Source organism: Agelaius phoeniceus, chromosome 6 (genome assembly GCF_051311805.1).
Source record: "Agelaius phoeniceus isolate bAgePho1 chromosome 6, bAgePho1.hap1, whole genome shotgun sequence".
In the NCBI taxonomy this organism is placed as follows: domain Eukaryota; kingdom Metazoa; phylum Chordata; class Aves; order Passeriformes; family Icteridae; genus Agelaius; species Agelaius phoeniceus.
This window is the reverse complement of record NC_135270.1, coordinates 45,436,132-45,448,894: the sequence shown is the minus strand read 5'-3', so window position 1 is coordinate 45,448,894 and position 12,763 is coordinate 45,436,132. Positions and strand designations below refer to the sequence as shown.

General features: G+C 39.7%; 1 protein-coding gene across 1 annotated transcript in view; it reads right to left on the bottom strand.

Annotated features, from left to right (window-relative positions):
• Positions 1-808, bottom strand: part of FLRT2 (fibronectin leucine rich transmembrane protein 2) — a 61,560-nt gene extending 60,752 nt beyond the window's left edge. Inside the window, exon 1 of the mRNA XM_054634867.2 lies at positions 670-808. The gene's annotated coding sequence lies outside the window, so the exon portion shown is untranslated. The remainder of the gene's footprint in view (positions 1-669) is intronic.
• Between the last annotated feature and the right edge of the window lie 11,955 nt (positions 809-12,763).

Sequence of the window (12,763 nt, the reverse complement as noted above, 5' to 3'; positions counted from 1 at the left end):
GGGCCCTCCGCGGGTCCCAGCCGGCCGGCAAGAAGAGGGTGTGACACCGGTCAGTCCCTCGGTCAGAGCCCGCATCCCCAGGGGCTGCTCTGTGGCCGAAACTGCTCACAGCTGCCAGCTGGTCCCGAGGGATGAAAGGATCAGGAGTCCTGTAGAGTACAAAGGCTAATGTGCTAGGTACTTTTTTTTTTTTTTTTACTTTTTAAGATCTTTCTTTCTTTCTTCCTTAGCCCCTGCATACTTTTCAGAGTTCTCATTTGAGTATGATTTATATCACCTTCATGAACTGATGGACAGCCAGTGAATTTTCTGGCGAAAAAACTTCTCTTTCTCATGTGTAATCCACCTGTCCCTCTGTTTTCCACGTCCCCGATACTAGCAACCTGTCGTCAGCACAGGAGGCAGAGCTGGCCATTGTCGATCACAAGTATTTCTGCCCTCTGTGCCCCTAATGAGGGAGGAAAGTGGGAATGTTAAAAACTTCTGCAAGGTTGCAGGCAGTTGCGCTGCTCCGCAGTCTCAGAGGGATTAGGCGGAATTATTCCTGTTCCTCTCCCTGTCCCTGGACCCTCAACCAGCCTATACTTCAAATCAGTGAATGATACTCAGGACACGTTTTGGTCAAATCAAGATTGTGTCAATCCAGAAAGTGACTTAATCAGGCATTACCTGCTCCTGCGGAAGTGGGTTCCTTCTCGGTAGGTCACCCAAAGCCCACCGGGTCCGGCAGGTTGAAAGGGGAGAAAGTGGCAGCACGGCTGGGCTCCAGCATGGTACTATTTTAAGGATCACCACCGAGGTCTCTGTTTTCCATAGCTGCCAATGGTCACCAACACCCAAGGTTGCTCTCAAGGAAAGGAGGAAAGAAATTATCTTGCCAAACTGCTCTCCAGCCGGTCATTTGACCCTGACACCCACCGATGACACAGAAGAACACCCCGTTGAAGCGGCTAAACGCCTCGCAATTTCCTGTCTTCTCTTCCCCCGGGCGGCCCCGGCGCACCGCCGCCGAGCGATCTTATCGCCGTGCGATCATTATTCACCGGTGACAACTAGAGATGCAGCGCTCCTAAGTGAGGGTGACAGATTTCAAACGCGGGGCTGCAGCGTATCCAGCCTCAGACATATTCTTCCTCAAACTTTGCCTAGCAGGAAAGTCAGCGGCTTAACCCTTTGCAGCTCTTTCTCTCGCCCGGGGACCGAGACCCCCGAACCGGGGAATGCTGGCTGGGGGGAATGCAGGACAACACGGCTACTTGGCTGGGCATTCTTTTTTACCTGCCATTTTATATTCTTGGTTATTTTCACTTGAAACAGATGAGAACCGCCAACTCTGGGGAGCAGATGGAGGGCTTTTCTGTGATTAGGGGCTGGAAAAATCCTCTTGGCAAAGCAGATCGCTGGGGACTCACCTGCGGTCCCCCTCTGTCACCGTGTCTGCAAACTCATCTGCATGGCACGACTTCCTCTTATACGCACATATAGAGAGCTTCTGCACTTTCCCCAGCGTGGTGTGGTTAAAAGCACAATTCCAAAAGTGCCATTTCACTCAGATCTCCAGAATCAGCTCTTTTACAGGTTATTAACTACAACAGAGAAAGGAGCAAGTGAGAAAGAAACATATTTTCAGGAAAGAAAGAAAGGAAAAAAAGCCTTTTTCACACATGCACTTTGTACTCAAAGGAAATATTTGCCACCACCAAACTCCAGCATGTCAGAGCATGTTTCCTCCTAAGCACAAGAAATCTTAAAACTGAGGGAAAAGCATGTGCAATTCAAAGATGAAATTAAGTAATGAAGTGCTTGAAAGCTTTCCAAAGTGTGTACCACCAGCCCAGAGCCCGATGTCAAGACAACGTCAAGACCACAGGGAAACAAGATTAACAAACTCTATTGGTTGCCTAGTACTCATTTATATATATTTAAAGTGCATTATGATATTTCTGTCACCCTACTCTGCCCTCATCCCCTCCCTCCCACGCAACCCCCTCCCTCCCCCCCCCCCCCCCAAAAAAAAAAGGAGGGGGAAACACACGACCTCTGACTGCAGCTGGTATTCCGGGCGGTCCTTCCAGAGCCCCTGTGGTCATGCTGCAGGAAGGATGGAGAGGCAGGTAGATGTGTATGAATGGGAATTTCAGTGCTTTCTTCATTAGATGTGTAAGATAAGGCTGGACAAGGGAGGAGATGAATCCTACAGTAAGCAAAAGGACTGGAAAAAAAAAATATTCTCCTCCCATCCACATTTCCAATTTCCGATTTGAAGCGCAGCAGGCAAATGAACCTCATTTGAAGAACAACCAGCCACACTCAACCCCCCCTTCCCAAAACTCCCCCCAAAACTGACCCTTTAGACATCCCACATATCCTTGTCCAGTTTGTAACCGCAGTGACGCGGCTGGGGCCGTGAGCAGCCCTGGCCGAGGGAGGTTCCGCAGGCAGGAGCGGGAGCGCTGCCGCAGGTGCGCAGCGAGAGCTCCGCGGGTGCGGAGCGGAGCCACCTGCACGTCCCGCGGCGCGGCCAAGGTGGCAGCAGAGCACAGCGCTAGGATGGACGCGTCCCCCCTCGCTCCTACCAACACGCTCTGCTTAAACTGCTGCGCACCCCTTCCCCCTCTCCACCTAATCCTGGTAATAGTCTGATTACTTGGACTTTAAACAATTTTTTTGCCCTCACCATCACCAGACTATAAATGTGTCAAGGATGCATTTATTTATTTATTTGCTAGCAAACCGCTTTGCATGGTTGAAAAGCTGTAAACTAAAAGGACATTATAGAAATATATTCTCTTTAAATTATCTGTGATCATACAAGAGGGCTAGCCTGGAGTGATGGTCCACTGATCCATAATACAACCTCACTTATTTTATAGAAAACGTAAGATGGGATAACATTAAGAAATGTTATAAAAATGAAAGTGTCTGTTTTAATATATTTTTTTTCTTCCAGCTATATTGTTAGATTGATTTCTGCAGCTTGCAAGAAAGAGGGTAAAAGGAAATGGAAATCATTTTGTAACTGAGAGGTTGGTCTAAATCATACTGAATGATCTCAGTTTTGTCTGTAATGAAAAATTTTACTTCAGGCCTTAAATTCATGCAGCTGACAGAAGGAAAAAAATCACTAAATATATTCTTCATCAAATTTTGGAAAATCAGCTTATTAAAAAAGGTTTTGAGGAAGGAAAGGGAAAGGAAAGGGGATGGGGAAGGAAAGAGAAAGGAAAGGGATGGAAAAAGAAGGAAAGGGGCAGAAAGGAAGGGGAAGGGGAAGGGAACCAGGTAGACATAGTTATAGAATATTGATGTTAATTACAATAGTTTTCATGCTGATGACAGTTGCACAAATGTAGATCAATCCAACCAACATTTAGTTGAATTTGATAAAATTAAGGTAATTAAAGTGGCTAAATCATGACATAAGAATCCAGCAGTCATTAAACATTGTTATGGATTGTTTCTTTGTGGTTTTATTTGTTTTTTCTTTCATGTAAAGGCAATGCAAGGGAAAATAGAATAATGAGAAAAACTGAAATCGACACCTATATTAAAAAAAGAATTAATTTATGATTGACCTAACAATCTAGCATGGTGAGTGGAAGACATCAGTAAAACCTTCTGAATAACACACAAATAGCCAACATAAGTTTTTACTTTCACATTTTCTAAGCGTAATCATTAAGGTCCTTTTCATTGTCATACTCAGCTTTTAAAATAGAGGAATATCTTCCATCTCTGGTTCTGTCACTGCACCTTTATGTTTCTGGAAAAACATAATCCACACCCTTCTATCAGACAACTCTTACTTCACTATATAAAGATAAAACACCTCAGTTTTGAGGTGTGACAGAAAGTCACACAGCATTCATTAAGTTGCCTCTTCTGCATTCCGTGCTCTTCTTTCATTCTAAGTGGAGAACCCTAGAAGGCAGACTATCAATCTACTGTAGAGAAAACATCTGATCACAAGTCTATCCTCCCAATCTCCCATGGGTGTTCAAGAGCTCACTCATTCTAATTTCCTACTGAGTAAAAAAAATCACATTTATTTGTACTTTCTTATCCACAGGTTTGGCAAGCTCAAATCATTCTTTCACTTTTGTCTCTGTCAAGTCAATTTCTGTGCCTTTTTTATTTTCTAGAGGATGGTTATAATTATGACAGAGTGCCTCTTAATGATCAAAGAGGAATGTCCTAGAGTGACTTTATGATGCTTGTATCCCCACTTGTCTGTTCTGTTTATGCTGGATATTAAGTTCTGCACCTTTAAGACTGGTTCCAAGAGAGAAGAGGGGAGAAGAAGCACAGAGTTTGTTTTCAGAAAGTGAACTTCCAGAATACCTTTCTTGTTAGATAAACTGTTTTTTTCCACTTTTCACCAAGGAAATCTTTGCCTGAACCAGTAGGGGGAAGGGTCACTCGAATCTGCCTTCTAGAGGGAGCTCTTTGGATGTTTCCTCCCAGATTTGCCCTAAACCAGGACAAGGAACCAGTTTTCTTTCACCCAATAAACATGGATGAACATTAGAATAATGAGAATATATAAAAGTTGGACAGGAGAACATTATTTTTAAAAGATTAACCTGGTCAAAATGTCACAATATTGTTTAAAGCGAGAACATTTAAAAAATGCTACAGTTTATAATAGAGACCCCAAGGCACATGGCATGTCTTTGGCTTTATATCTGCTTGATTTCCATGTGCCACTTTACACAAAGTTAGCAAACTTTGATCTACAGTATTTCAAAATATTTCAAGCTCTATCTGACAACTGTTAAGTCTCTTTCAATTCCAGTATCAGCTAATTATATGTAATAAGATACCATGGAGAATGCAAGTTTTCTATTGAAATGTATTGATTTTTACCTTTTCTGGATTAGTCCCTAGATTCTGATAAACTGGTAGCATCATTTGGTAAAGCTTCTGTTTATTTATTTAAGAACACATTGTTGTAAAAAGATTAGGTGAAAAGGAAAATTGGTTTCAATTACCTAAAGAAAAAGCAATAAAAATGTTACCCTGACCATCAGGGTCAAGGTAACATGATTTCACCTCCAAACTCAGAAATAAATGAGCAATAATCTTGGCATGCTGGTGCACAAGAGGTCCCCTTTCCAGGGACTATTACTAGAGGGCAGAAAAACATGTCACCATGGTACAGACTGATTACCTGAAAGGAAAAAAAAAAGAATACTCGGCAGATGGTATTTTGAATCCTGATAAATTAGCAGTAAGCTTTCAGGTCTTCAAGAGGATTTTGAGGCAGTGAAAATATCTTGTGAAACCATTTGTCTTGCTCTTTAGCAGTGCAAAGCACCCACATCACAGATTTGTGGACTGAGGGGGATAGGAAGGTTGTCACAACAGTCAACAACTTCAACTCTTTTAAAACAGAGGGCACCAGATTAATTTTGTTCAGACCAAAAACATTTTGTTAGAATTTAGTTAAAGAGATTCTATGTCACTTCAGTAATTTCTTTATGAAGAGGAAGACACTGCCTTTTAGATTTAAGGGAAATTTTGTTAGAAGGAACAAGGATCTCTGATTAGATCTACTGAACCAGTGAAAGGTACCCATCCAGGTAAGCTTGGCCTGCTGAGAGAAAGAGAAGGGATGTGCACTTATGAGTGACACGTGTTACATTGAAGTAGAAATGTGATGCTAAAAGTTATGAGGCTGATTACTAGTGGGTATTATGGAGGATATGGTGCCTAGTGCCAGTAGATTTTTTTTATTTCATTCCCATAGTATAGCAGAACTGGGAAAGTCTAAATTTGCTTCACTGATGGGATGCTGAAGGAACCTTCTGGTGAGAAAACCCATCTTCAGAATTGCACCAGGATTGCAAATTTAGGGTGAAATTAATTCAGCTAGGAGTCATTGTTAGGCAATCCCATTCTTCTTGTGGAACTGTGCTTTCCATTCAGCAGTCTTTGCAATTCTCAAGACCTTGAACAATCCCTGAGGAAAGACCAATTTTGCCTTTTATATATACCATATACATCCAACCTCTGAAAGAGTACTGACCATTTGATATAAAACCCCAGCTATATGCAAAGATAACAGCATATGGAAAATTCATTTTCTGAATCATGTGTGCACATATATATTGAATTGTCTTGCAAAATTTATAACTAAGTAATTGAGGTCTGCTTCTTCTTTTGTTTTAACTCAAACAGACACTTCTTCAGTTTATGATGGGTTTTTTAATTCAGTTAATTCTGCTTAATTGGTGGAGACAAATTGCACTTGAAATCTACCATGAGATTATTTAGTTAAACATGCCACAGTTAAAGTGTCCTAGGTGGAGTAGTTATGAAGAAGAGCCAGGAATGTACCCCCAGGATAAACTGAACTTTTTACTTACATCATAAAATGATCCTCCTTCCTATGCCTCAGGCAAAAAGAATGCTAAGAAGTTAAGATATTCTTTTTGGTAGGGTTAGAGAAGAGAGTGAAATCCTCCCTGGAGAAAATGAAGCAGCTTGAGTATGCAATCATTAATTGGTGAACTTTAGTAAGTCCAAACAATGAGTTAGGGAGAGAAGAGTTTTCCGGTTTTGGCTCTTTCTTTTTTAATTTTGAAGCATATACATATTTGTCAGAATTTGTTCATCAGAGGGACAGATTTGTACAAGCTCAGAGAAGCTGGGGTTTCACTATAGGAGCATCTTTGGTGTTTGTTTCTTGCATTTGTCAAACACAAATAGTCTTAGCAACCATTGAACAAAATAGGCTGACTATATACTCCTATTGCCTTTTTCCTTGGATTTCTCTGGTCTCAAAGGTTGTTGGCTATTGAACACTGTTATGGCCAGTCTTAGCATTCTCATAATTTTCATCTTATTGCTGGACTTGATGTAGGGAACAGCAAGAAAAAGGGAGGATGAGCTGGAAGTCAAGGGTGATCCCAGAAAAAGGCAGTGCCCTCAGCCAGTCCTGCAGAAGGGAGACCTGGTGGACAAAAAAGGGGTCTTGGTGCAGGGTTCATTAATATCCCCAGGCATGCCAGGATGGGCATCCAGGTTCAGTGTTCACAGAGGGCTGGAGACAAGACTGAAAAGAAGGCTATCATGCCTGTCCAATGTCCATCCAGAAGAGAGGACTGGAGACCTGCACATGTCCAGTCGTGACTGCATCTGGGCACCCCCAAGGTGACACAAAGCCCTGCACTAGAGCAGAGTTGGAGAGAAGGAGTGAGGAGGGTGGTTCCCAGGGAAGGATGGATCTGGTCAGGGCCCAGGACTCTGGATTTATGACACTAGCCACCAGTGACTCACTGAAAACATGTAATACTTGATGAATACATAACATCAGTTCTCTGAAGGGCCAGTTCATAAAGTAACAAACAAGATCAAGCTCTTTCCTCCAACAATAGTTAGTTTTACTAATATATACTGGACAGTCTATTGCGCTACATATTGGAAAGATAGAATATTTCATCTACATGTAAGAAAGTTGTAAGCTCTTTTCAGATGCTATCAGTGCTTCTCTTTTCTTAGTCTTTTCATTTTTGTGCATGAGACTGGACAGTCAGAGAGGAGATACACCATTACCATTTTGAACAGTTGTCTTATAATTCTTTTAACTGATGATAATGTGATGGAGATAATTCCTGATAATACCCCAATAATAGGGTTAGGCTATTGCTTGAGACACACAGATTTTACAGTCATCTGATCTGAGGAGACTCAAGCAATTATTGATCAAAAATTTCTTCTGTGTTCCTGCAAGTACATTTTTTTGCAGCAGACATTACTGAGATGTATTCTTGAACCTCTGCAGATGACAGCAAAATATGTACTAGCACTGACCAGGGTCAATTTCCAGCTTCCTTTTTTTTTGCTAGGCTGTAAACTGATAACTATCAGGGGATGCTACCAGTCTAAAAAAGCTCTTCCTGTTGAGGGAAAATGAGGAAAGGGATGGGTGGACAACTGGGGGAGGTAATAACTTTAACCAGTGTTTATCCCCCACTGCAAATGAGTCAATAGTCACAGCTCTAATTTAAAGTTAAAAAAAAAGTCTCCAACTTTCAAGAATGCAAATCCTCAAACAAGAAAAAAGTAAAAAAAAAAATCCCAAAAAACTAATTAACAAACCAAGACAAAATAAGCGAATGAGATAATTATTTGAAGAAAGGAATTGGAATTCCTAGTGAATATTGGGTTAGAATTCCACATCATGTCATAGATTGCTGTCATGATTTCCATTACAAATGCAGGCTTTAAATATCATGATTTTCAATTTTGTAACTAAGAAAAGATGGGAGTTAACAGTTCTGGTTTTATTTCACTTTTTGTTACTGCTAAAGTTGCATTATTGGATTGTTTGTTTTGATTTCCCCTCCCTTTTTATTTTACATTTTAAATTGTCCAGAAATGCTGAATAATGTTTGTGCCTTGTGATACCCAAGCCAAGGAGCATGTTGCAGTCAGTACCTGTGAATTCTTCATTACCTATAGCCTCAGGCTGTTGTCTACTGTCACCTACCTTATCCTCTGATAGAATTATTTGACTTAGCTAGGTTTATTTCAGGTTTGCAGGGGATGATATTAAATTTATCATTTCCTAGGAAATCTTTTATTGGAGACATGTGAGTAGATCCTTTGGGAACATCTCTTCTGTAGTTGTACTAAGAGGCAGGCCATTAAATTGCTTTCTACCCATTTGGTTACTATTACAAATCTGGAATTCTATACTTGGAGATAAATGGAACAAAAATGTCTCCTGCTGTTGCAGGGCAAACTCTATTGAGTCAGCTGAGTCAGATCACACTGGCTGCACAACTTTGATGCAATGAATCAGAGAATTGGTATAGCTGTGCCAACACCCTGCTACTTCTGGCCGTGCCATTATTTGACACTTCAGAGAAACGTGCAAAAAATTCATAAACCACCTGGCCAATTGTTCAAGTTACATATCTTGATTAAAAAAGTTATGGATGATGAAGCAGAAGTCAGGGAAACTGATGATCTTTTTCTAGTCGAGTGCTCAGTTAGACACCTTGTATTTAACAGAACATGAAGAAGCTCCCTTTTGTTTCTCAGTATTTTCTAAATGATCATATTTTATGAAGCATGCATGTACTAATCCAGAGACATAGACAATTGGACTATTAAGATTCATTAAATGCATTGATTTGTCTTTTTCTTTCTGTTTCTTATCTCTTATTAATGATGCACAATGACTTGTCTCTCATTTTTTTTCATCTGTTTTCATCTATATTCCTCATATTTTATCTCGAACAAAGAGTAGTCTTGTGTCATGAAGGCTCATCAAAGTCATAATTGCACTTCATTTATCTGCATTGAACTGTCTGTCATCCGTTAGCATTTTGAACGCTCTATACATCTTTCTGCACTTGTCTGCATTCTTCCTCATTTACTTCTCCTGGACCATCCATTACTTCTTGCTAGCTGATTTCTGCTTTTAATTGCTTTTAATTACCAGGTGTTTTTGTAATCTTCTGGCAGTTTCAACCCAGAAATATTGGTAATGCTTTTTTTTTCTGCATTTAGCAATAGTTTATAGTCAACACTACTATTTATCTACAAGAGTAATGTGCCTCAGCAAGGCAGGATAAATCTCAGTATTGAGGACCTGTTATACACCACAACAACCTACACACCTTTTCCGAATCTATCTTTTATGCTCTGGACATTATCCTTGACATAGCCTAAAACTCAAAAGCACTTATTGTAAGTAATTTCTGCACAATTGTCAGCTGATAAATATTACATTGGTGGCCAGAAGGTGATAAGGACTGTTACTGATGATTTTCATTTATTCTTGGTTTTATCATGCATCATGGTTTTTTTTTTAGTTAATTAAAATATTCCTTTTTTTTTAAATATCATACAACTGCTTTTGCTTGTCCTTTTTCTCCTAGGTACCTGTCTCATCATCTTTACTATATCTTATTTTAAAAGACCTGGCAAAACTGGGTTATAGAACAAATTTTTACAAATTAGATAAAGAACTCAGATTTCAGAGGGCTGCTTTGAAAGAAGTAAATGTGGAAACATTAATTTTGGGCTGTACAGATACTGTGTTCCTTATCTGTAAGATGGGACAAATAAGCAACCTTTCCTTCACAAGGAAATCCTTTTCATAAGTAGGTGAAGGTTATCAGACAGAAGGTTACTGTAGAAGGATAAAATAGTATACACTTTATATTTCAGATTCTTAACCGAGGCACATTGGTACAATGGAATCAATGAAACTATGGTGGTTTATATGACATGAAAACAAATGCGGATGGGTTTGGTTTTGCATTTAGCAGAGAGTCAGACAGATTAACAGTGGTATCATTACCTCAAGTAGGCAGGTTTCAGAGGCCTGGGGACTTTATTTATTTGAGCTCAGGTGAACAAGACACTATTACATGTTTGGTAATTATTTAGACTAGAAATAATATCAGGTCACAAGAAATCTGCTGAAACTCAGTTTACATTAATGTCTCTCTGTAATTAATTTTTCTACTTTCACCAAAAGTGAAATTTCTGATAGTGTGTGCAAACTATTAAATAGTTTTAATACAAAGAGCAGAAGCCAGGTCAAACAGGACAAATACTTCACCAGCCTTCTTAATTTTTCATATGTTGTTTTAATTTCAATTAATTTTATAAATACTAGAAATATTTTATGTACACTGTATTATGAAATTAAGCTAATCTTTATCAGTTTTTTTTTTTAATTACCAATGAAATAATCTAAGGGGTCTATGAAGTATTTCTAGAGTATGTCTAATTTGATTTTTAAATGTTTTTATTAAGCCAGTAAATTTTAACTGAAAAAGAACACATAGCTTGGACACATAACGAGATAATCCATCATGATGACTAATTATCTTCAATGCCAATTATACATTTGAGTATGTCTACCTTGAATTTTCAGCCATTGTACCTTACTACAGATTATGACATATGAACCTTCTCAGCGCAAACAAAATGGAATAATCTCCTTAACTTCCTTTAGTAACAAATTTTTTTTCCTCTTCTCCACTCTTTTGTTGGTTACCGGTTCCTTGTCAACTACAGCATCACCCACCCACACATCCCAGCTGCTACTCTCTCATTTTCCTTCCAAAACACCAGAATACATCACCTGTTATCAATGCTGCCATTCATTCTTAAGAAACAATCAAGAAATAGGTACTTATCCAAGGCTCCTGGCAGCCACCCGTGTTGAAAGATTGAGGAATTCTATTTCTAGTCTATTTCGTGATCTTCATGAGCATATAGTACAACATGGCTCTGCAAAAACTTCCAAACTTCAACTAGAAACAGCTAGTAACACAATGTGAATAGAATAAGTTCATAGTTTTTTCCTGAGCAAGTGGTGAAAAACCAAATTCCAGCTGTACCAGATAGAAGGAACTCTATTTTTCTGTCCTTCAGGGCCACAGACAAGACTTTATCTCTGACTCCCCATGTTCTCTGCTTCTCTGGTGTTCTGTGGAAAATTCTTTAATTTTTTTGTTCAGCTTGCTTTTTCCTGCCATATAATTTGTGCAGCTAAATGCTATAGCACAGCCAGGCCTGCTGGCTGTCTCTTCTTCATTGCTATTTAATCTCCTTTGCTACCTTACACCTCCTTTCTGCCAATAGATTGGCTGTGCCACTGCTGCCACTTGTGTCATTGAGGCTGTTGTTTTATTCATCTGTGCTGAAGTATACTGTGGATTAACTATTTCTATTACTTTCCAACTTAGGCTTATTTATTACTTCAAAGGACATAAGTCCTCTCATGTTGTCTGATTTTCTCTTCTTGTACTCCTCTTCCCTCCTTCATTCCCCCACCCTTTCATTTCTTAACCTCCTTTTATCTTAGCACAGAATCTCAAGCCCTAAATCACAAAGTGCAATGTAATAAGCACAAGTGGCTGTGCTGTTATAACTTACAAAAGAAAATGAAAAAGGGTCAGGGAAAATGCCCCCATTAATCTCTGCATTTTATACAGCTGTTTCTGCCCCTGTAGGATAGATAGCAAAAGATGCCAGCTTTAAACTCCATCCCAACCTGCCTATAGGCAGAGACAATATGAAGTGGAAGATGAAATGACCCTACCCCATAGACATCTTCTATAAATGACATATACATGTTTTCGGTTTTTTTTTTCTTTTTCCTCCCCAGAAGCTATATCTCTTAAAATTTTCTCCTCATGTGTTACTGCCAATTTTTTTTTTGTATCTAAACACAGCAAATGGTATACCAGGGAAAACTGCAGTCCTCATTCTCAGGCTGCTTAGTAATGGCAGGTGAAAGCAAAAACTCTCTTCTCTTGAATATCTGACAGCATCATTTCCAGCTACTGTCTGCTCAACTGGTTATTGCTCAACCTCTCCACCTAACACTAAGTGCTCAAATTCAGTGTTTTCTGGCTTTCCTACTCCTGCCACACATCTGCCAGGAAAGTACATGAGTAACAGGCCCGAGAGAGCTGTAAATTAAAGTAGGGAGCCAGAGGGTGACTGGCTATATTTAGGACCTTGTGGCACAATTCCTGATCAAGAAGAGGGTCTACTGCACTATGTAGTTGCCACTGAAAGTCTTCTTCATGAGTTAAATTGAGGTGAAAAAAAATTTAACTGGGTCCATCCAGTGTTTCAGGCCACATGTCCAAAGTCCTTCCCTATCTTTTGGTAAACAATAGGTTTCTGCTGTCTCTGAAACTCAGCAGATGCTTCTGGTCATCCGCCAGAGCACAAAATAATTTTGGAAAAAAAGAAGGTTGTGACTTGTTTTACATTTTGGGAA